The sequence below is a fragment of the Rhincodon typus genome, chromosome 36 (genome assembly GCF_021869965.1).
Source record: "Rhincodon typus isolate 14 chromosome 36, sRhiTyp1.1, whole genome shotgun sequence".
In the NCBI taxonomy this organism is placed as follows: domain Eukaryota; kingdom Metazoa; phylum Chordata; class Chondrichthyes; order Orectolobiformes; family Rhincodontidae; genus Rhincodon; species Rhincodon typus.
In genome coordinates, this window is record NC_063367.1 from 13,180,549 (window position 1) to 13,203,552 (window position 23,004).

Below are 23,004 nucleotides of genomic sequence, written 5' to 3' on the forward strand. Positions count from 1 at the left end.
GGTCGCATAGCTCCAGAGCAACACAATCACTTCATTGCCTGAGAAACGAAATGTTAGTCATCATTCGGCTGATTTAATATGAATAGATTTAGTATTTATAGTTCGAAATAAATACCTGGGAACAGCAACAGCAGCGTTTCTATATGTTACAAGTAACCGCTAGTGCTTTAATGGTGATAGTTTCAATATCTCATCAGCTACTGTATATAAGGACATAGCTCATGAGCCAGCTCTTCAGTAATATAAAATGAATGTTCCGCTCCCATATATTTGCAGAATCGATTGTCTCTCCACTGTCTGAGCTCCTCCCAAATTACTTAATTGTTTCTAAAATGACTCTTAAATCCTATGAAGCCGTTTCTTGTATGCAAGTTTTTTTTTCCCTAAATCACCATGAAATGTTATGATCTATTTTTTTTTTGTTTTTACTTACAACTATAAGATAAGATTTAAAAAAAGTTTGGTCCTTTGGTCCCTAATCATCTAAGGAATGATATGACTTTACAGTAGTAGAACTTTTAAATCCCTGTGCCAGCTTTCGAAATGTCCCTTTATTCTGTAATATTCTTCCTGTTTCAGAAGCAAGGATGTGTCGTGTTGGCTGTAGGCACACAAACTTTTCCAGCTGGCTTTGGTTTTTTTTCTTAAAAGTCAGTATTTACCATTTAATCCTCTGAAAAACAGTTATTCAGTACTTGTGGATTAATTCAGTCATGGTGTGTCACAACGTCCTCATCACAGTTCCAGTGCGAATATGATATTTTTTGTCGTTTTTTTTTTGTGTTTTTGTTTTTTTTTGTTTCCATCCAACTTTCTTCCTTTTGGTTTCCCCCCCCACCCCCCTCAGTCGCTCCTGAAGTGTCTCCCCCTTTGAAATCTAATCTGTTGTCTTCCACAGTGATACAGAGCAAAATAAAAGAGTCATAGTTTTCAGACTGTACTTGTACAAAGAATCACTGAATGTGGTGATGCTTCCATCCTGAGAGAGAGAGACAGAGAAAGAGAGATGGACAGAAAAGAGAAATATGGTGAATTAATAAACCAGGAAAACAGTAACTGGCAATACCAAACAATTCAGTGGCAAAGCTAGGCCCTAGAATTATCCAAAATTAATGTTCTAAATGTGCCGTCCTGTATTTTCCCCAAAATATATCCATCTTCCAACAGAGTTAAATGCCTCATGAACAAAAGATTGGTGAATGGTAGGATTTTGCAGAAGAAAAATGGGAATTTTCCCTTTTTCTTTTGCTCCGAGCGTATGTAGCAAATATTTCCAACTCGAGCACAACACGCAGATTCCTCAATTTGACCTGGGCCAACTGCAAGATCAAGAACAAGTACTGTCACACCAGTATATCAGTTTCCTTGTGGTACTGAGATGTTGTATACGGTCATCGAGTTGTACAGCGCGGAAAATAGACCCTTCGGTCCAACTCATCCATGCCGACCAGTAATCCTAAATTAATCTAGTCCCATTTGGCCCATACTCTCTAAATCCTTCCCATTCATATACTCTTCCAGAAGCCTTCTAAATATCGTATTTGTACCAGCCTCCACCACCTCCTCTGGCAGCTCATTTCATACATGCACCAACATCTGTGTGAAAAAATTGCCCCTTAGGCCCCTTTTAATTCTTTTCCCTCTCACCTTAAACCTATGCTCTCTAGTTTTGGACTGCCCCACCCTCAGAAAAAGACTTTGGCAATTCACCCTATCAATGACCCTCATGATCTGAGAAACCACGATGAAGTCACCCCTCAGCCTCCAGTGCTCCAGGGAAAATAGCCCCATTTTACTCAGCCTCTCCCTATGGCTCAAACTCTCCAACCCTGGAAACATCCTTATAAATCTTCTCTGCACCCTTTCAAGTTTAACGACATCTTTACTATAGCAGGGAGACCAGAATTGAATGCAATATGTTCTGCACAGCTGCAAAACGACCTTCCAGCTCCTCTACTCAGTGCATTGAGTTAGGATATCATATTGCAGCTGTACATAAATCATAGCAAGCACTTATATTTAAGTACAGGTGACTCCAAGCTAATTCCTTTGATCCATGAAAGGACTGACATATTTAAAAGAGAATAATGGGATACTTCAAACACCGAGCCAGGAATTGGGAAATGGATTTGTGGCAAAACACACTCTTTGTCAGCAAATGTCTGACAGAATTCTGAGAGGGCAAACAGTGCAAAGTAGAACAAAAAGGTGTCTAAAACTCAAGTCACTAGGGCATAGAATGCATGCAGGACTTGAGTCACAAGCTTCACAAAGTTAAAGAAAATAAAAGGTGGAGAAATCTTTCTTTTCTCCACAGGTTAAGGGGTGTGACAAAGATTGCCTCAGAAGGAGTTGTTTTGAAGTCAAACTTGCCTTTGAAAAGTTACTGAGAAGGAGAATAGAGAAATTTACAATATTTCTTAATTTTCTTTACACTTCGGGAATTGTGGATGAAAATCAATGTTCTGTGAAATAAGAAATGATTGATTTTCAAGTTGTGAAGAGGCTGGATAAGCTGGGATGTCTTTCCTTGGATCATAGGAGGCTGAGGGGTGAATTATAGAAAGATTTAAAGAATCATGAAGGGCATGGATAGGATGAATAACCAAGGTCTTTTCCCCAGCGTTAGGAAGTCTAAAACCAGAGGGCCACATAGGTTTAAGGTGAGAGGGGTAAGATTTAGAAGAGACATGGAGTGCAACTTTTTCATACAGAGGGTCATGCGTATCTGGAAATAGCTGCCAGAAGAAGGGGTGGAGGCGGGTATAATTATAACACGTTAAAGACATTTGAACAAATACATGGATAGGTAAGGTTTAGAGGGTTAAGGGACAAATGCAAGCAAATAGGACTAGTTTGGTTTTGGAAAACTGGTCAGCATTGACATGTTGAGCTGAAGGGTCTGTTTCCATTCTATATGGCTCTATGACTCTATGAGGCTTAAAATTCCATCATGAATGGAGTCTGATGAAATAGATTAAATGGGCTGAGTAGCGTTTCCTCGCTGTGTAACTTTTCTGTTCTCAAAGCCAACCTTAACTCATTCTGACACTTTATCGAACTGCAGCCCCAGTAAAATGTCTCATCCGCTGGGAATGGATTCTGGGAATTTCAATTAGTGCCTCACACGATCTTCTACCTTGGAACAAAAGCAAAATTCACCTAACTGCCTGATTTTCAACGCCAGAAGCTAAGACCTTTGAGACAGGACTGTGATCAGATCCTGTGGCACTTGCATTGTTTCAACACAGTTGGACAACTGGCAGACAACCATGCCCATCTTATCACTGATTTCTCTCATGATAATCATCCACATCGACAGAAACAAGGTCCGCAAGTTTACTTGGAGGTTAATGACATTTATGTTGACCCCCAGTAATAGGGCAATGAGTGGAAAGCTGAGCCTCATTCCACCATGACCTTTACATTTCCCTTGCCTCCCTGCACAGGGAAGCATTCCCTGGCACTTTCTGACTACCTCTATCATACCTGATGTTGAATTATTGTTTCTTGTAATGCACTGAAAAGCTTATTGTGTTAACTGGGCTTTCTTAAACCCAACTGCGTTCCCTCATGTAAGTTATAAAGCATCTGTGTTCCCATCGAGTGAGTGTGAAAACCACTGTTCCCCTCAAAGTGTGGGCTGAGGCAACTGTGTTCCCATCAAATGAGGGCAAAAGCAACTGTGTTCCCATCAACTGAGGCAATCAGAAAGCAGGGGAGGGCTGAGACTTGAGCCTAAAGCAGTAGAGACAACTAAGAATGGAGCTGCCTAACGGCTTGTCTGTTTTATTGAGGTTTACAAGAGTGATGATTTTCTTAATGACCAGAGTGCTAATTGGTGAGCTCTATTTGTGGTGTCTGAAGAACCTTTGCCATACACAGAAGGGTGTATGAGAAAAGTAATCTGAATGGGATGGAACAGATTTTCAAGAAATAAAATGTCAACAGAAGGTGTTTAATACAGGGGATTGAATCATGAAAATGTGAAGACAGGATGATAGGAATGCTGTTGTATTCATACATTTAATGATGGAATGGTTGCATAATGGCAGGATAGAGAAGGTGACATTTAAATACAAGAATGTACATGTTCAGAATATAGCTATTTCTATTCAGATTTCAATTGAAGAAATCTCATATCCTACAGCATCTCTCATGTTCCCCTTTCCAATTACTCTCCAGGTATTTTTCCTAGTCCATCTTGAATTGATGTGATAAATACTACTCTTTCTGAGCTTGCCCCCTTCCCCATCCCAAACACTGCCCACATTTGGCACTGCCACACATTTATCAATCCTTTTACCTTCTAAATTCTTGTGCAGTGTGCTGCTGTTTTGAATGTTCTTGTCTAGACTGGATATCAAAGAAATCCAACCAAAACAGCAAATCTTGCTGTGAGCTCGGTGATCAACACTGATTTTCTCCCCTCCCCTCACAGGAGGGGAGTTCCCTGGTCTTATATATAGTTTTATGTGATTACAATGGACAGATTACAACAAACAAGAACACATAGTTCATACAGATTCGTGGGCGTGGATATCTATCAGATGATCTGGATGTATTCCAGCTACGAATCTACCTTCTCCTCCTCTTCATTCCCTCCCCCAAAAGTGGCATTCCTCCAATATCATTCGCGACAATGGGAGCCATTGCCTGACTTGCTTTTGGGCAGTGTTTGGGCATCAACCGACATGCCAACAGGGCAAACTGGCAAACTTCTGAAACAGCAGCCCTGGCCAATTTTAATTCGCTCTTTCAACTCTGCTACACGGCCTGTCTGAAGGCACAGATGCCAACTAAAGGGCTCATTTCCCAACATGGCTGAAAGGAGCCAACTTGCCAGACAATCAATGATGGGATTTTCCTGTCCTGTGCCACTCAGCGTACAGAGACTGGGTACCCCTGAAGCATAAGGAAACAAGATGTTGTATTGCTCAATATTTACTAGATTGAAGTTGCAGAAAGCCTCTATGGCCGTCTGCTCCATTGTCTTCGTGCAGAATGTTTCGTGGAATGTTTCTAATTAAAGCTGAGAATGGGGGGAGTATGAATTTTTTTTCAGTATAATTGCTATGTGCATTCATTGTCTATTGTGAATTCTAACATGTGGTTACACATGTTGCAAATGGAATGATAAAACTTGAAGGAATAGGATGTTCAAATGTCAACTGGTCTGGCTTTGCCACTGAATAACAGCAAACTTAGCTATTCATCCAGTCTCAAGGATCCACTGCACCTGAGGGTTACAGATACATCCAAGCTTCTTAAATTAACAATCTTCACCAAAAATAAATTTAAAATGAACAAAAGAGAACAAATTAAGTGGTTCATATGCTGGCACTTATGCATGCTGGGATAGAAATAACAATCATGCTCATTTTAGTCTCCATTGAATGCAAACATTGCAGCTTTTTCTGATACTAGAAATGAAACACAATCACGACTGGCAACCCCACAGCAACACCAATATCCATCGGAGGACCCTTTTCATTTGCTTTACGATCTTCGCAGAGCTACAATGAGTTACAATAGATGAGGTAACACAAAATTGCCTTGCAGTATGCAACCCTTGGCCTGTTAAACCCTGCTGCTCTCATTAATGCCTTGAATGAGTCGGCGTTCATGTTAAACTTAATGGACTCTCCCGGATTGAAGGGAGGCTACAGACACCTTTAGGGGAAAGTGATTGCAGGAACATTACTTTGCACATATAGAAGTTTTGTATTGCACCAGGGCAGTTGTGAAGAGGGTCTTGAGTTAAAGCAAAGGAAAATTGCAACATTTTCTTCCACCTTCGCAAAGTTTTTATATTTTCTTATCAACTGGTTCAGAGATGTTATTACACCTGTCTGGAGTAGGTGGGATTTGAAGCTGGTAGGGACACTACCATTGCACCACAAGTGTTCTCTTTGCACAGTTTTGATGACTGTATCCCACCAGAAGCTTCATTTTTGTGCTATGTTACAGCATGATCTTGCAGGAGAAATCAATTTAGATCAAATATGTTGAAGTGTTTAAGAGTGGAATCGAAAACCGTCAAATGTCTTGAGGAGGATGTTAAATAATTTTCCAAGTTGGGGACAGAGATGCTTTATTCAAATTAATTTTGAATGGAAAGAGGCGACCCAGAATTGAAATTGAATCTTGTGCATTTTTTGAGAAAATTTTAAGTTTTGAAGCACTTTTAGTGCAAAGATGGACTTTATTTCTGTGCATTTAGGTCTATAAACTTGCTTTAGCAGATGTCTTTTATAGTGTGCATATGGACTCCAGAAAGAGATGGGACTGGTCTAAGGGCAGACTAATTCCTCAAGAATCTGGACTGATTATGAGTTTTACACTAAATGATAATTTATTTTACCATTGAATGTAGATCCTGAAGGAAGCAGCAAAGTCCTGGAGTTCATTTCCAGCTGCCCATTTGCCGCATCTCAATTGTACTCCTTTCCCATTTCCTCCATAACGATTGTAACAAGGTCAGCCAGATGGACCTCATAGAATGTACATTCCTAGATTGGTGCTGTTAATCTGTCAATCAGGGAGCCCTAGCCAAAAGTCATAAACAGGAGCGTCAGACATCCTTTTCACTCAGAGCTGGTTCTGAGGGAGCTGGATCAGTGTCAAGGACTCTTTTTACGTGTAAATAAAGGGTGACTTGCTGACGAGATACTGGCCTCTGTAGAGTTATTTCAATCTCCTTCCTACTCCCTTGCCCATCCTCGCTGACTCTCTCCATCCCTCCTGGCCTCTTCCTTCCCATCAGCCCTCTGTTCCACTCCACTGTGGCCCTTGTGGAATTGGTGTGAAGTTTCTCGGGACAATTGGTAGCTGTCCTTCATCTCAGTGACAATAGGCTAATGAACCCTGAGGAGGCAGGCATAATTAGTTTTTTTCTCCCAGTGACTAGTTTTCCTGAAGTTTTCCACTCTGCCATTTTAACCTGGCTAAGATCTCCACGGAAACCGAAAGTACAGGGTCATATCAAGATGATTGGATATTAGCATGGTTTTAATCTCAAAGCCTGAATAATGATTATTAGTGACTTATATTACTCACTTAATAGCATCACTTTTAACTTGAAATGAGGCAAAAATGCTCTAGTGATCTGATGGGACTGTGCTGGGATTTTGCAACAGAGTAGCATACTGGCAATTTTGTGTCACATATTTTCAAAAGGATTTTGATGTAATGGGATGATATGCAATAATACTGGAAATGCATGAACATCAGGTACTCTGTTATGACTCAAGTGAAAAAGGTCCCTGAATTTCTCTGCTACTTTTGTAGATAGTCATTAAAAATGGAGACATGAAGAAGGCATCACTTGCTCACATAGATACTCATAACCAGTGGTGAAATAGCAAGGAGATTGCAGGAATAAAGCCAACTGTATATCTAATTGTTTTTTCTCAATAATATATTACACATTTAATAAGGCACCACAACACGTAACTCACACTACAACAGCAAAAAGGTCAAAGGTCACAATCTGGTCAAGGTAGACCAATCAGCACTCCAAGTTTACTTACAACAACTACCAACGGTACCATGGGCAATAATATTCACGCACGTCACAACCGCAAATAAAAAACGTGACCCCACGTCATGCAACGCAGCGACAGTCTGTCACATGACGTCATCAAATGACACCTTCACTGCAAACGGGCAACTTACGGGTTGGGAACTGTCTCCCCCGTGACTGTTAGAGTCGCTAGGTTACATCACAGAGTTTGAGAATGACTTGTGGTCATCTGGAGCTATGATTAGGCCCTGCCTGGTTTGGTTGTGGTTAGTTGTAAAAGAAGAAAAAATGTTTGGAGATGTAGAGCAATCCTGTTATCTTGACTGTATTTTTTTTAAAAAAAAAATTCTTTTCTCTCTAGTCTGACTTTCTTTCTATTCTAACAAAGCATTTTACCTTGGCTGTACAAAACTGTTTCAACAACATAAAGACATTCAACAGGGTGCAACAACAGAACAAGGTAATAATGTGCTCAAAGGGCATTATTACATCATTGGGTTCAACACTTGACTGACCCTGTGGACTGTACCAGAGCTTCACTTACTGCCATAACGTTTTACATCTCCAAATAATTACTTCACACGTAAGCCTCAGTTGGAATGTCGTGTCCAGTTCTGGCCATTACATTTTAAGGAGTGTAGTTCTTCAGACTAAAGGGATCAAATGGTATGAGGAGAAAGCAGGAACATCGTATTGAGTTGATGATCAGCCATGTCTACATTGAATAGTGAAGTAAGTCTGAAGGGCTGAATCGCAAACTCATGCTCCTATTTTCTGAGTTTCTATGATTTCAGGGCCTTTAGAGAAGGTGTAAAATACATTTATCTGAATGGTACTGGGGATGAGTACTTTAGCCATATGAAGAAACTGGGATTGTTCTCCATAACAGAGAATGTTGAGGGGATGTTTAAAAGATGTTTGAAATTGAGTTTGACAGAAAATAATAGGAGAAATTTCTTTCACTTGCAGGAATGACAGTAACTAGAGGACATAGAGTTATGATTTGACAAAAGAGCCAGAGGGAAGAAGAGGGGTATTATTTTTACACAGCAAGTTATTATGATTTGAATTGTCTGTGGAAGCAAATTCAATAATAAATGTCAAAAGAGAATTGGATATGTATTTGAAAAGATAAATTGCTAGGGAGAGTGGGACAAAATGAGGACCTCCTGTTCTATAATATTTAATAAAAAGGTCTTTTTGAAGAAAGCATTACGTATTTTGTGCCATCTTTTGCAACATAAATTAGTGGTTTTCTTAAAAAAGCAAAGACATTTTCAGAATAGGAAATGATCAGTGAGTCCAATGATTCTGTCTCTTTTTAATAGGGTTCAAGCCTTTTGACTTTGGAATCATCCCCCTTCACTCCTCTTTGCACAAGTCAGTAGTTACTTGCACCATGATCCTATTCGTCTATCTGGGCTGAACTCAATTCCTCAGACTATTGCACCTTGCTTCACGAATACCTACCCTTGTGCAATTCTTGCAACAGTAAATGCAGTGCATGGATTGTTTACGCTGGGGGGGGGCGGTTGAAGATTTATTCAATGGTCTGCACAGACTAACTACTAATACGTAGCAAAAGGAATGTTTTCAGGCTTAGGAAGCAAAACTAAATACAGTCACGTGTCCCATTTCTGATTACATTCCATGAATCGCTTATTAGGTGTTGGACGAATAGACTGTGAAGACTCAGTTAATGTACTCATGTGAAGAATAAGTATTTAATAGCAGCACTGGAGAGCTACCTTGCACTGCTGCAATGATTACGAACATCAATTTAACACAATGTTCTTGTTCGGAAACCATCCTGCCGTACCATGGAAAAAGTATCACATTTCAATTGTTCTCAAATGTCTTCATCATTTGAATTTTATTGAATGGTATGTTCTATGCGGTGAGGAATTATACTGAAATTTGCTGCACTATCTCCTTTTAAATGACTAGTGCCATGATATTAAAGTTACAGAAATCTTTAGGGTGGCACAGTGGCTCGGCAGTTAGCACTGCTGCCTCACAGCGCCAGGGACCTCGGTTTGATTCCACCCTCGGGCGACTGTCTGTGTGGAGTTTGCACATTCTCCCCGTGTCTGCGTGGGTTTCCTCTGGGTGCTCTGGTTTCCTCCCACAGTCCAAAGCTGTGCGGGTTAGATGGATTGGCCTTGCTAAATTGCCCATCGTGTTCAGGCTAGTGGTGAAAATGCAGGGTTACAGGGATGGATCTGGGTCGGATGCTCTTTGGAGGGTTGGTGTAGACTTGATGGGCTGAATGGCCTGCTTCCACACTGTTGGGATTCTATCTTAGTGTGGAATGCAAGATAACACAATATATCAGCTACTGAAGAAAATGAATGGTAAAACACCTCGATATTATTTAATCATTTACATGGAAGTGGTCACTTGAGAATGCAATTGTTCTTAGACCTAATACAGGAGGGCATTGGAGATCATGAAAAAGAAGGCAATATTGGACTTCCAAAGTTGATAGAATATAGAGAAAGATTAAAACATGGATGTTTCATTTCATCGCAACCCGAAAAGGTTAAAGGGAGTTATTTGATTTAAAAGATCATTGCTTCCTCTAGATTAAAAATAAGTGTAAACTTAGGCTTAAAACTAAAGCTGAACAGTAGACAGTTATTTTGCATGCAAAGTTACTTGTCTAAGGAACACACTAATCTATTAAAGCTAAATCAATAATATTCAAGGAGACATTTGATTAAAATTATTCAGAAGATAAAGGATATAGGGGAAATAAGACAGCTGTGATGTGATATTAGAACTGGCAGACATATGATGGGCTGAACATTCTCACTCTGTGTTGAACATTCCCGGATTTTGTGAACATATAAAGGACACGCAATGATTCACTGGATTGCAACTCACTAAAGGCTCCCGAAAGCTTTGTTACAGTCCTAACAGGCAGTTTCAAGTGGTCTGATCCTAGGACCCAGGCCTGGCTATAAGGTCAAGGGATAGCCACGAGTTCCACATCCTCCTCCAGTCAGCTTCAAGCATTACTGGCACTGCAGCAATGCCAGGAGGTAACAGCTGGCTGGCTTGTGACAAGCAACATAAGTAGCGAGCCAGTCATCTCTCCACTGTTTAAGTGGGAGTCGAGAACTAGCAAGCATTGCCCAAATAGTAGCCCCAGCCCAGGATGCCAATTCATTGCAGTGTAGCCAAGTACCGAAGCACTCGGTTTTCTTGGGTCATTACAGAGGGCTGGTGTAGCATCGAATTCAGTCTCGTGTTCAAAATTCAGTCAGCGATGTCAATAGATGAGATTGCCTGTGTGCAATACAGATACATCATTAGCCCTTTTGTTCATTGAGTTTTATGGAAAGTAAGGCATAAGAAGGGTGCCTAAGGGTACAATAAAACAAACAGCGTCAATGGTTTCTCAGCAACAGTGCTAAAATGTTGGCTCTTAAATGGCAGAGGGGTAAACCAGCCTACACCTTTTCCTATTTCTTATGAACTTTGACTGAACTGGATTATCACCTCTTCTGAACAAGATGCAGAGCCTCATTTTAGTTCCATTGTCATGAGAACTCATTGATATCTGTGTGGTCCCAATTCGCTGCCAGTGAAATTTTCATTTTGCCTTTTATTTTTGCGGTTGATGAGAAAACAAAACCATTTATTCCCACATTATTATATGGGTTTAATAGTTACCAGGACAGAATTTGCCCTCTGTATTAAAAGAATTGGGACACGGAGGAAAAACTTCAATTGGAGTGTTGTCGTATCCAAACACAAGCATCGAATGGCACAGGCTTGGATCTGAGTGGATCACATCCCAAAGTATCATGTTAAGGAATCCATTTGCTGGTACTTTCACTTATCACAGCAGTAGATTGTAAGAAATGTTATCTTTGGGAGTATTATTGAATAGCCAGTAATTGTATCCTTTCACTTTATCATAGAATCCCTACAGTGTGGAAACAGGCCCTTCGGCCCAACAAGTCCACACCGAACCTTGGAGCATCCCACCCAGACTCATCCCCCTATAACCCACCTGATCTACACCTCCCTGAACACTATGGGCAATTTAGCATGGCCAAACCACTTAACTTGCACATCTTTGGACTGTGTGAGGAAACCCACGCAGGCATAGGGAGAACGTGCAAACTCCACACAGACAGTCGCCCGAGGGTGGAATTGAACCCAGGTCCCTGGCGCTGGGAGGCAGCCATGCTAACCACTGAGGCACCGTGCCACCCTATTGATAGAAGGTGATTTCTATTCCCTCTCCTCCTCATTCGATTTAAAAAAAAACACTTCTTAGCAGCCAGAGGGAGAGATGAACAGAGAGACTTGGCCTGGGGGAAAATCTCAAAAAATGTCTGACAAAAGCTAACAGATGGTTTCGCACATGCAATAAGCTGCAAGTGGACCTCGAGGTGGAGTGATAGCCTGGGAAAGGTCACGCCTCATCTACCTGACCCTTGGTAATTGGTCAGATGGGATGGGTCAAGTGGTTGGTGTGGAGCTCCTAGCAGGTCCCTTGGGGGAAGTGGAAGGTTGGGTGGCTTACTCAGAAGGTGGAAGCATCAGGAAGCCTGAGTGGGGGAGAAAGCAGAAAGCTGCCATTACCAGCTATAGGGTCGTACCTTTCTCCAGTCTATTTAGGCCGTGCATCATTATTAAACAGTTTGTTTTTCTAATAATCGACTTTAAAATCAGCCTTATCAAACCATTGGTTTTTAATAAATGACGTTAAAATCATCTATGCATTCACCACTCCCCACATCTCCTGTTTTTTATTTGGTTAAACTATAACTCCCAAACTCAAACTTTAGAATGTTTGAAACAACTGATGTTGTATCACAAACTGAGTGACTAAAATCCACATCTGTCTCCATCACTTAAGCCACCAATGTACCCGCTTATGGAGAACTTGCAGAGTCATGCCTTTTGAAGCAGAAGGTTGGGGATTCAAATCATGCTCCAGTGGCTTGAACACACAAGTCAAGCCTGAACTTGACTCTGAGCGTGTTACCTGTCTCTCTTCTTGGGTGGACATGAGAGATTCTGTGGCATTCCCCCTTTCGTAATTCCAATCAACAACAACATAAGAAAGCAGAATTTGTCTGATCGCAGTTGGATTGCTGTTTTGAGGGACCTTGCTGTGCGCACACACTTTACTTTATCCTTTCACAGGATGTGGGCATCATTGGCAAGATCAGCATTTTTGACCCATCCTTTGCATTGAGTAGCTTACTATACCATTTCAGAGGGCATTTAAGACTCAACCACATTTCTGAGAGTCAGGAGTCATATGCAGGCCAAATCAGATAAAGATGGCAGATTTTTTTTCCCTAAAGTCAACGAGCTGGGTTTTCGCAATACTCATGCAAGCTTGCAGGTCACTGTTACCAAGAAAAATTCCTAATTCCAGAATATATAATTGAGTTTAAATTCCATCAACTACAATGGTGGGATTTGCACCCATGACCCTGCGGGTGTTACCTGGTATTCTGGATTCCTAGATTTAGTGACTATCACTTCACCACCTTTGTCCCCTGTAAGGCTGGCATTGTGTTTCCTACATTAACGCATATAGAATCCCTACGCCATGGAACCAGGCCCTACAGCCCATTGAGTCCACACTGCCCCTCCGAAGAACATCCCACTCAGATCCATTCCCGCTACCCTATCCCTGAAACCCTCCATTTCCCATGGCTAACCCACCTAGCCTGCACACCCCTGGACACTATGGGCGCGTGGGCACAAGTTAGCATGGCCAATCCAGCTAACCTGCACATCTTTGGACTGTGGGAGGAAACTGGAGCACCTGGCAGAAACCCTCGCAGGCACGGGGAGAATGTGCAAACTTCACACAGACAGTTGCTCGAGGCTGGGATCAAACCCGGGTCCCTGGCGCTGTGAGGCAGCAGTGCTAACCACTGAGCCACGTTGATAAATACTTAATTTGCATGTACAGTGCTTTGGGATATCCTGAGGTTCCACAAAAATGCAACTCTTTGTTATTTAGAGTCACAGATTCAAACAGCATAGAAAAGGCCCTTCAGCCCATCAAGTCTGCACCAACAGTAACTACCACTAAAGGCACACTAATCCCCAGTTCCTGCATTTTGCTGCTGCGCGTTCAGGCAGCTACGACTGGGCAGGCATTGGGAACCACAATCCAGATTTAGCCAGCAACTAAATGAAGGTCTAAAAGACCTCCTCCTGTGCTGTAACCAGTCCATGAATTTGGGAGTAAAATCCAAAAGAACTGCTGATGCTGTAAATGAGAAACAAAAAACAGAAATTGCTGGAAAAGCTCAGGAGCTCTAGCAGTATCTGTGGAGAGAAATCAGAATTATCATTTCAAGTTGAGTGACCCTTCCTCAGAACTAGTCACTCGGGCCACTCGTCCCTAAATGTTAGCTCTGATTTCTTTCCACAGATGCTGCTAGACCTGCTGATCTTTTCCAGCAATTTCTGTTTTTGTCTATGAATTTGGGATCTATTTGGCCACTGAGTAGAGCTGATTGAAGTGCTAACTGGGTGGCGACTTTCCAAACTTTAACTTGTAAAAGGGTTGCTAAAGTAATGCAAGAACTGCTTATTGTAAATCACGCTGCACTGCACTACTCCTGGTGTCAGACTCTCCACAAGGAACAGCCTGTGAGCTAGACTCCATACTAACTGTGCTTCTCTGTAAAGCAACTTTCCATTCATTTGTTTATGTACATTATGGAAGGGATATATACAGAGATAGGCCATTCAGCCTCTCCCTCCCAGTTAATTAAATGATGACAGTGTGAGGCCGTTGGTGTACAGTTTTTCAAACACCTTTTTCATGTTGTGCGAGCCATTTTATGATTTCATCCCATGTCCACTCTGACCAAGAATGAATTGCTACAAAAGAAAACTTCCATGACCTTACTCGATCACATTTTGCCTCCTGACAGAAATTATTATTGTCCTCATCAAATTGCTATAAACTTTGACAAATACAGGAGACAGCACAGACTCTGCAAAGGTTTGGTCAGTTGCAATATGTTGCTACTAAATGGATTTTATCCCCTACTTTAACTGGGGGATGAAAAATAGAATGATTTTAATGAAGCAGAGGGATTTGGAATTTTAAAGGAACTTTACAATAATAAAAGGTTTTGTAATCCTTTGTGCATGTGATCATTGTATTCCTTTGCCCCAATCAAAGCTTGATACGGTTTTCTATAAATAAGATAACAAAATAGGTCAGTGTCTCTTTAACATTGGAGTTCAAGTCTAAATACCAGCTGGTTTGACCACATTTGTTGCAAAGATGTCTAACTCAATGATTTCTTCATTTTAAGAATATGAGGTGGTATAGTGGCTCAGTGGTTAGCGCTACTGCCTCACAGCATCAGGGACCTGAGTTCAAGTCCATCCATTTTCTCCATGTCTGCATGGGTTTCATCCAGGTGCTCTGATTTCTCCCCATAGTCTTGGTGGGATGCTCTTTGGAGGGTTGGTGTGGACCTGCTGGGTTGAATGGCCTGCTTTCGTGCTGTAAGGATTCTATCTTACTTTGGGGATTGAAGTTTAAAAAAGTAAGTGGAAGCATTTAGTTTAGGAGGTGACTGAACACATTCAAATGGTTTGAAATCCATTGGTAGTTTGTGTTTATTTAATGAAGAGTGAAGTGGGTAATATTGAACTATGAGGGGGGGTCCCTTCTCTGAGTCTTGGTGGAAATGAGATGTCTATAGACGTCTTCATAATGGGTCTAAATTATTTGTGTGGAATACAGAATCAAAGAGTTTTTTTTTGGAAACGGATGTGGGTTATATCGGAGAGTGTTACAGTGAGGGGTGCGGGATATATCGGAGAGTGTTACAGTGAGGGGTTTAAATTGGTTTAAATCTCTATCAAGGACATCTCAACTGTGACATGTTGCAGTGGGAATATGTTGCAGGAGAAGTACCATTTTGTTTTGGGCTTGTCTGTGTGACATTTCACAGAAACCAATAGCTTACATCTGGAAATAAGCTGAAAGAGAATGCTTCTAAGTGCTATCGTTCACAAAAATTACATTGGGTCTGCACAGTCAAGAAGTCTTGAGATTTAGAAGTCAATTGGAGGGACCCCAATGTACTGCGGAGAGTAGAGGGACATTGAAAAATCAAAGTGAATTCCTGAGAGCTGTGACACACTTCGATTTCATTCCAGGAGAAGTGAAGGTAGCCTCAAGGACCTTGAACATACAGCAGAACTCTTGGGTAGAGGTACTAGTCGAAGGGCTGACCCACTGAGATTTTTAGGCTTGAAAAACGTGTTTACAAAATATGGTGGTATTAGTCTTTGTTTAATTCTTGTGCCTTTAACTTTCTCAGTTAATAACTGGGCATCTGAATCTTCTTTCCCCAAAAATTGATAGTCTCCCTCAAGATATTCCAGGCTGTTTGTCTGTTCAGGTGAGTTTTTCATGATGGAAGTGTCCTTCTTTTGCCTTTTGGAAATAACAGCTCCATTTCCACAAGGAAATCATCACACTTCATAGCCGTTCAGAGGTGGGACATGTTAATGTACATCAAGATCCCCCAGGTAGCCTCAAGTTCAAATCAGTGGAAATCTGACAAGGAATCTCTGACTTTATTTTTCCTCTAAAGCTGCAAATTTATTTATTCCTACACTTCACGCTGTGAAAATATTTGTCCAGTTTAAAAGCATATCAGTATCTGATTTTGATTTGGCAAGTTATGACCTGGAGATTTGATGTTATTTTATCCTTAAAATTAAATTATCTCTCAAGTTTGATGAAACTGGGCATTATTTTTCTGCACACTATTTTGCACTGGATAAAATAATCCCTTTTAAAACACATTAATCTCCACAGACAACTTGCATTTTCTGAAGAAGGGTCCAGACCCGAAACGTCAGCTTTCCTGCTCCTCTGATGCTGCCTGGCCTGCTGTGTTCATCCAGCTCTAAACCTTGTTATCTCAGACTCCAGCATCAGCAGTTGCAGTTTACATGACTTCATTGGAACAACTGCGCCCTCTTGTGGCACAAACATGACTCACATCAATGTTCTGGTTCTTGTTGATATTTTTAACCAACTTGTCTCTTCTGGAACAGATGGGACTTGAACTGGTAGGTTTTCCAGCTCAAAGGTAGGGAAACTGCCACAAGAGCCCCAGCTCCATTTGGAACAAAACATATTCAAATTGGGATTTACTCCTGATAACATTACTGCCCCAATTCTATCTTGCTCATAACTGTCTTCCCTTCCACAGCTCCATCATTGACTGATATTTTTCATCTCCCACTGGTTGGGAAGTCAGGAGTTAGCTAACATCATGAGGTTAGCAAGAACTTGCCCTCATGTAGTACAGACAACACATGATCTCATCCCACACTGGCGGTACTGGGATACATAATCAACATATTGTTCAAAGAGGTTTAGGAGCTTTGTAAAGGGGAAGAGACAGACAAAGAGGAAGAAGACATTCAGCTGAAAGTATGAGGACTGCGGGGTGGAGCAATGGAAATCGGAGATGCAAAACAATTGGAGGTACCAGCAAATAAATCTGGAATGGCAGACAGTGACAGGAAAGCATAAAACTTTTTTGAGAAGTTTGGAAACGAAGGAGGGCATGTTAAAATCCAGGTGTTGCCACGTGGGTGCCAACGTTGGTCAGCTTTGAGAGGGGAGTTGGGTGAACAGGATTTAGCGCGAATTAGGATTCAGCCTACATTTATGAAGTAATTGATTTGAGGGATGCTTCCATCAAATTGAACGGAACCTCTTGCCAGCTCTGCATTGAGGAGAGGTGATGGCCAAACATATTATCACTGGATTGTTAATCCAGAGAACGAGGTAACATTCTGAGGACCTGGTTTCGAATCCCGCCATGGCAGATGGTGAAATTTGAATTTGATTAAAAATCTGGAAATAAGAGTCTAATGATAACTGTGAATTAATTGTTTGGGGGGGAAGCCCATCTGGTTCACTAATGCCCTTTAGGGAGGGAAACTGTCATCTTTACCTGGTCTGGCCTACATGTGACTCCAGACCCACAGCAATGTGGTTGACTCTTAATTGCCCTCTGGAGATGGGCAATAAGTGCTGACCTAGCCAGTGGCACCCTCATCCCTTTTAATGAATATTTTAATAAAGCCAATTTATCAACTTTCTCTGCCTCTTTTGTTCTTGTTATAGCCAGAATTGCTTTATTTCCCAATGAGTCATAATGCCTGGTTATTGTAAGTGAAAGTTCCCTCAAGTAAATTGACACAAAATACATACAGACACATGTACAAACTACTGTTCCACTATCCTGATGTCTAATGCTTGAAAACAATGAGAAATGTTCAAGAAAAAAAAGCAGGTTATGCATAAATTGGAAACCAAATGTACCTTGGCAGTGGTTTTAAATGAGCAAACATTGAAATATAACACAGTACAAACAGTTTCCAGTTGAAAACAGACATTATTCCCTGCGTTGCACACTCCAGTTTAGTCTGTAGTTAGGTGTCCCTGTGTTGTCATTAAGTTGAGTTTGACATTTCACTGCATCTGACAGAATGGTCACAACGCTGGGAGAACATGGACCTTAGCACCATCTAGTGGGTGCTCTCCAGCATTTCAGGGGAAGGTACAATCGCAATAAATACTAGGGGTTAAAAGGGAAAAATTTTAAGGCTGCCTCAGCACTGCTGTTGCATTGTCATTTTTCCAATGCATGAATTAAACACAAACTCTTTACGCGCATTTTCACTGGTGCAACTATTGGGAAAGCACATTCATATTCAAGGTCTCTTTGAAAAGCTGCATGATATGGAACCATTTGGACATTTAAATGATTTTAGCATGTGTTTTCTTAAAAATTAAGTCAACACTTTGTAATATGTACTGTGGTTCACCTGCTGTTTAATGAAAGTCAAGTGACTTTAGAAAGAAGTTGAGCTAAGTTTTTAGGGAACTAAGGTCTTTGGTCCATGATTGCTGGAAAACCTGGCTTTGAAAGACTATAGGGTCTCTATCCAAACGGCTGCTTGCCCCCTCTTTCTTGACATAGTGTTCTGTTTTACGGACCTAAATAAGGAACCCCAGTAAGTCAGTCTCCTTTTCTCAGCAAAAGTTTCTGAGATCTGTTAAAGTTTCAAAATATTACTATTACTGAATAACGTACAAATCCTGCAAAGCTGAACCCTGGCCACTTGAAGATTCAGATCCAGCCTGATTTCAATCCAAGCTGAAGATCTGCCATCAATCTCTATAGTAGTCAGCAATTTGATTTCATCGACAGGAAACATCATGGACCGTGAGCAGTCATCAAATTCTACCATAAGAAAGGAAAATACTGCGGCAGCTGGAAACAAACACACAGAATGCTGGTGAAACTCGGCAGGTCTGGTAGCATGTGTGGAGACAGAAACAGAACTTCAGGACCTCTGAGGAAGAGTCATACTGGACACATAATGTCCAACAGAACTCCTGAAATTCTGAACAAGTCAGACTGGATTTGAAACATTAACTCCATTTTTGTCTCCCCACAGACCTGCTGAATTTCTCCAGCCTTCTGTGTGTTTGTATCAAATTCTATCCTTTGTTTTCAGACCCTTGGCCAAAAGGAGTGTTTTTTGATTTTGCCCCTAAGAAACCTGTCTGCAGAGTCTGTTGCCGTGTGTGTGTGTGTGTCTGTGAGTGTGAGACAAATCTTATTCCAGATTATAGCTTGGATGTCAGCCAGTATTTGGAACTTGTTATAAGAATAAGTTTTTTGTTTGATAATAAGTGGAGTGTTTTGAACTAATTGAAGAAGCTTGGTAAAACCCTCTTTAATTCTGGGTTGTAGTACAAAAGAGAACCACCTGGCATTTTGATGACTAAATCAACACGTTTTTACAAATGGTGTGAATGGAGGAGTAGTGAGACTTGATGATCAGTCTATTCTTTCTGTCACTATAGCAACATGAGCCTGAAAGGAGAGGTGTTATGATATTATATTTTAAGAGGTGTATTTTGTTTGGGTATTCTTTACGAAGAGAGGGTGAGACAGAGGTGGCAAGCGTCTGTTCCAAACCAATAAATCAAACAGCTTGTGCGCCCTTGGGTTTTTTAAAAAAAGTTGGAACAACAGAAGCAGCACGAAAGGATGGAGTCAGGCTCCCACAGAACCATGGTTTCAGTTTAGCCTTTAGTAGTTGTTTGAAAGTTGGATGTGGAGGCTGTTGTATTTCTCTCAACTACAGTTAAAAGCTTGAGTTCTCTCTCTCTGCCAGAATTTTATCTCGATGTTCTTTCCTCCTGGACTGGAGAAACATTACATGTGAGAGAATCTATTTTACTGAATTTGCTTTTGCCAAGGGTGTGTTTATAGGATGTGACTACATTGGAACAGTTACTGTTTAGTAGTTAAAAAATCTATTATTCTGTTAAGTTTTCCAATAGAGTTAAAATTATATTAATTCTTCTTTCTTTTGTTTGTATTATAACTATAGGGTAAGGAATAAAGTACGTTTTTCTTAAAGCCAACTAACCAATTGAATTACATCTGGAACACAGCGCCTTATACTTGCCTCTAAATAAGATAAAAAGCTAGGGTCTAGACTATCTTCTTGATAGATTTGAAGGGGGTTTGTCTGGTCCATTTGAAAGATGAAGGTGATGATCTGAGCAGAATGCTTCAGAAGATGCCAATGAACATCAAGATTTTCCTGTTGGCCTGAAGGCTCTTCAGACTTGGGTCTTGCTTGCTGCTAGGTTAATATTGCACGCGGCTTGACAGTAGTGGTCAAAGAGAATGCAGAGAGACTCCCAGGTCAAACATTGGGACTGTAATAAGCTTGTGGTGTGGAACCAGCCTTTTTGCTCCATCTGAAGTCACAGCTTCTGCTGTTTGCTATGGAGTCTCTTTGGGAAAACCTGGAATACCTCCTGGAAAATCTTGGATTGACCTAGCGAGGAGGAAGGACAGGGGTGACTTGAGATCCATGATAGGAGCCTAAAGGAGTAAGCCATTCAATCCCTCAAGTCTGTTCTGCCATTTAGTTATGTCATGGCCTATCTGTATTTTAACTCCATTTTATTCAAACTTGCCAAAAAAAGTCTAACGTTCTACTTTGAAATTAACAATTGCCCACTGTTGTGTAAAGTTATGGCTCTGAAAAGTTTAATGTAAAAGTGGTATTAATGTTCACTCATTCTGTGGATGTCACCAGTCAATGGGTGGGGATTCATGCAGTTTGGCATGAGGCCCCTGACTGTTTTGTCATGTCTTATGGTCAGAGACATGCTGACGATAGCGCTACTCTATTGTAACGTAACCTGAGGGTATTAGAGTCTAAGCTCTATTTTATCTCCAGTCATTTGAAACATAACATGAAAGCAAAGTGGCTCTTTGTAACTGAATTAGTCTAGACACTTCTGTGTCAGTGAATATAATATTTGCATGTAATGATGAGCTGTGTCAAACATTCTGTTGGATTCTTCAATACCACGTTACACGTGTTTAGTTCTTACATTATTGCCATATCAGAGTGAGGAAACTTTGCTGGAGGCAAAGTCCACATCACTACTGGTCTTAAGAAATTATGCCTAACTAATTAACTTAGCTTGTACCTATTTCTATCAAGTAGTAAAATACCTTTTGTTATGTAAGACAAGTGCCTCTTCTTGTTAAGACTCACCGATGGTCTGTCCCCTACCACTGAAAATCAGTCGAGGCCTTAGACCCAGCACAGAAAAAAAGGATTGGTGACAGCTCTGTGCTCTAACCACAAGTTGCATTAGGTTGATAACTCAGATTTCAATACAACCTCTAGCCTTAACAGGTTTTTGGAGCAGAAAGTTCGACATGGTTTCTCTGACCTTTTTTTTAATGTTTCTAATTTAAAGACAACAGAAAACTACCCTCTGGTAAATTGAGGAGGTGGAAAGAAAATTCAATACAAGAACTTCAGAAATTTTGTGCCCGTTTCTTTTCTCCAATGCTCGTATTTTGGTGCACTGTTCCTTTAATTGCTGAGTGTGAGGGAACTACAGTAAGGAATTTCTGACTACTCATTGAAGCTCAGCTGTCTACAATTTTACCAGAAAAGGCAACTCAAAGATGAAAGTGTCTTTGCAACAACCTTTCAGATAGTATATCAGACCGTTTGCTGAGAAATGGGATAAGACTAGATGGATATTTGATGGCACGATGGGCCAAAGGGTTTCTTTTTGTACTGTAACTCTTGTACCTCCTTATGACTCTATGAAGAGGTAGCCACAGATTAGAAAAGCCAGTCGTCTTATCTCTTTTAGAGGCTTCAGTCAGCCAATTGACATAGAGTTATACAGCATGGAAACAGACGATTTGGTCCAGCCAGTCCATGCCAAACACAATCCCAAACTAAACTAGTCCCACCTGCCTGCTCCTGGCTCACATCCATCCAAACCTTTCCTATTCACGTACTTATCGAAGTGTCTTTTAAGCAGCGTAACTGTACCATCACTTCCTCGGAAGGTTGTTATCTAATCCCAAGTGAGTTGGTGAGGTATGAATGCTAATAGTTCCCTTATTAACTGATTTAGTCAAAGAATGCAGTGTTATTTATGTATGCTTCTTGCCAGGAACCCAGCACTCTTGCTTTATAAATGCTCTTGGTACCTAAGTAACACCCTTCAACTGACTGCCATCATAATATAATTAACTTATAATTGCCAAATGCCTACATCATTCTATCATATGCCATACCCACTTTATATAACAAACATCCTTCGACCAGTCATAAATCTGCCTATTGCCAGTTTGAATCCACACTCCTTGTTCCATTGTTATGGTGGACTGGATAGAATAGATAGGGAGAAGCTGTTTGCACACGTATGGAACGAGAGTAAGACACCGTTGATATAAATTGAGCTGCAAAAGGGAGAAATGAGGAAAGACCTTTCACTCGGTGAGTAGTTAGGGCAGCACAGTGGCTCAGCGGTTAGCACTGTTGCCTCACAGTGCCAGGGACCTGCATTTGATTCCACCCTCAGGCGATTATCTGTGTGGAGTTTGCACATTCTCCCTGCATGGGTTTCCTTGGGGTGCTCCCGTTTCCTCCCACAATCCAAAGATTTGCAAGTTAGGTGGATTGGTCATGTTAAATAGTCCAGGGATGTGCAGGCTAGGAGGGTGAACCATGGGAAATGCAGGGTTACCGGGATAGGGTAGGGGTTTGGGTCTGGGTGGGATGCTCTTTGGAAGGTCGGTGGGGATGTAATGGGCTTCACACTGTGTGGATTCTATGATTGACATCTCCTTGGAACTGTGGTGGAAGCAGTTCAAATTGAGGCATTCAAGAGAGCATTGGATGATTTATTTGGAAAGAAATAATGTGCTAGGGTATGGGGAGAAACCAGGAGTTTGCCATTGGGTCATGATGTTCATTGAACAAGCCGATGCACATGCAATGGGCTGAATGGCCTCCTTCTGCGCTGTAACAATTTTGTGATTCAGTCTGGAGTAGATTTACCTTTACTTAGTTACTTTTTTTCTCCT

General features: G+C 41.1%; 1 protein-coding gene across 1 annotated transcript in view; it reads right to left on the reverse strand.

The window, feature by feature from the left end:
• Window positions 1-880: 880 nt before the first annotated feature.
• Window positions 881-23,004, reverse strand: part of celf6 (CUGBP Elav-like family member 6) — an 818,340-nt gene continuing 796,216 nt past the window's right edge. Inside the window, exon 14 of the mRNA XM_048617113.1 lies at window positions 881-979. The gene's annotated coding sequence lies outside the window, so the exon portion shown is untranslated. The remainder of the gene's footprint in view (window positions 980-23,004) is intronic.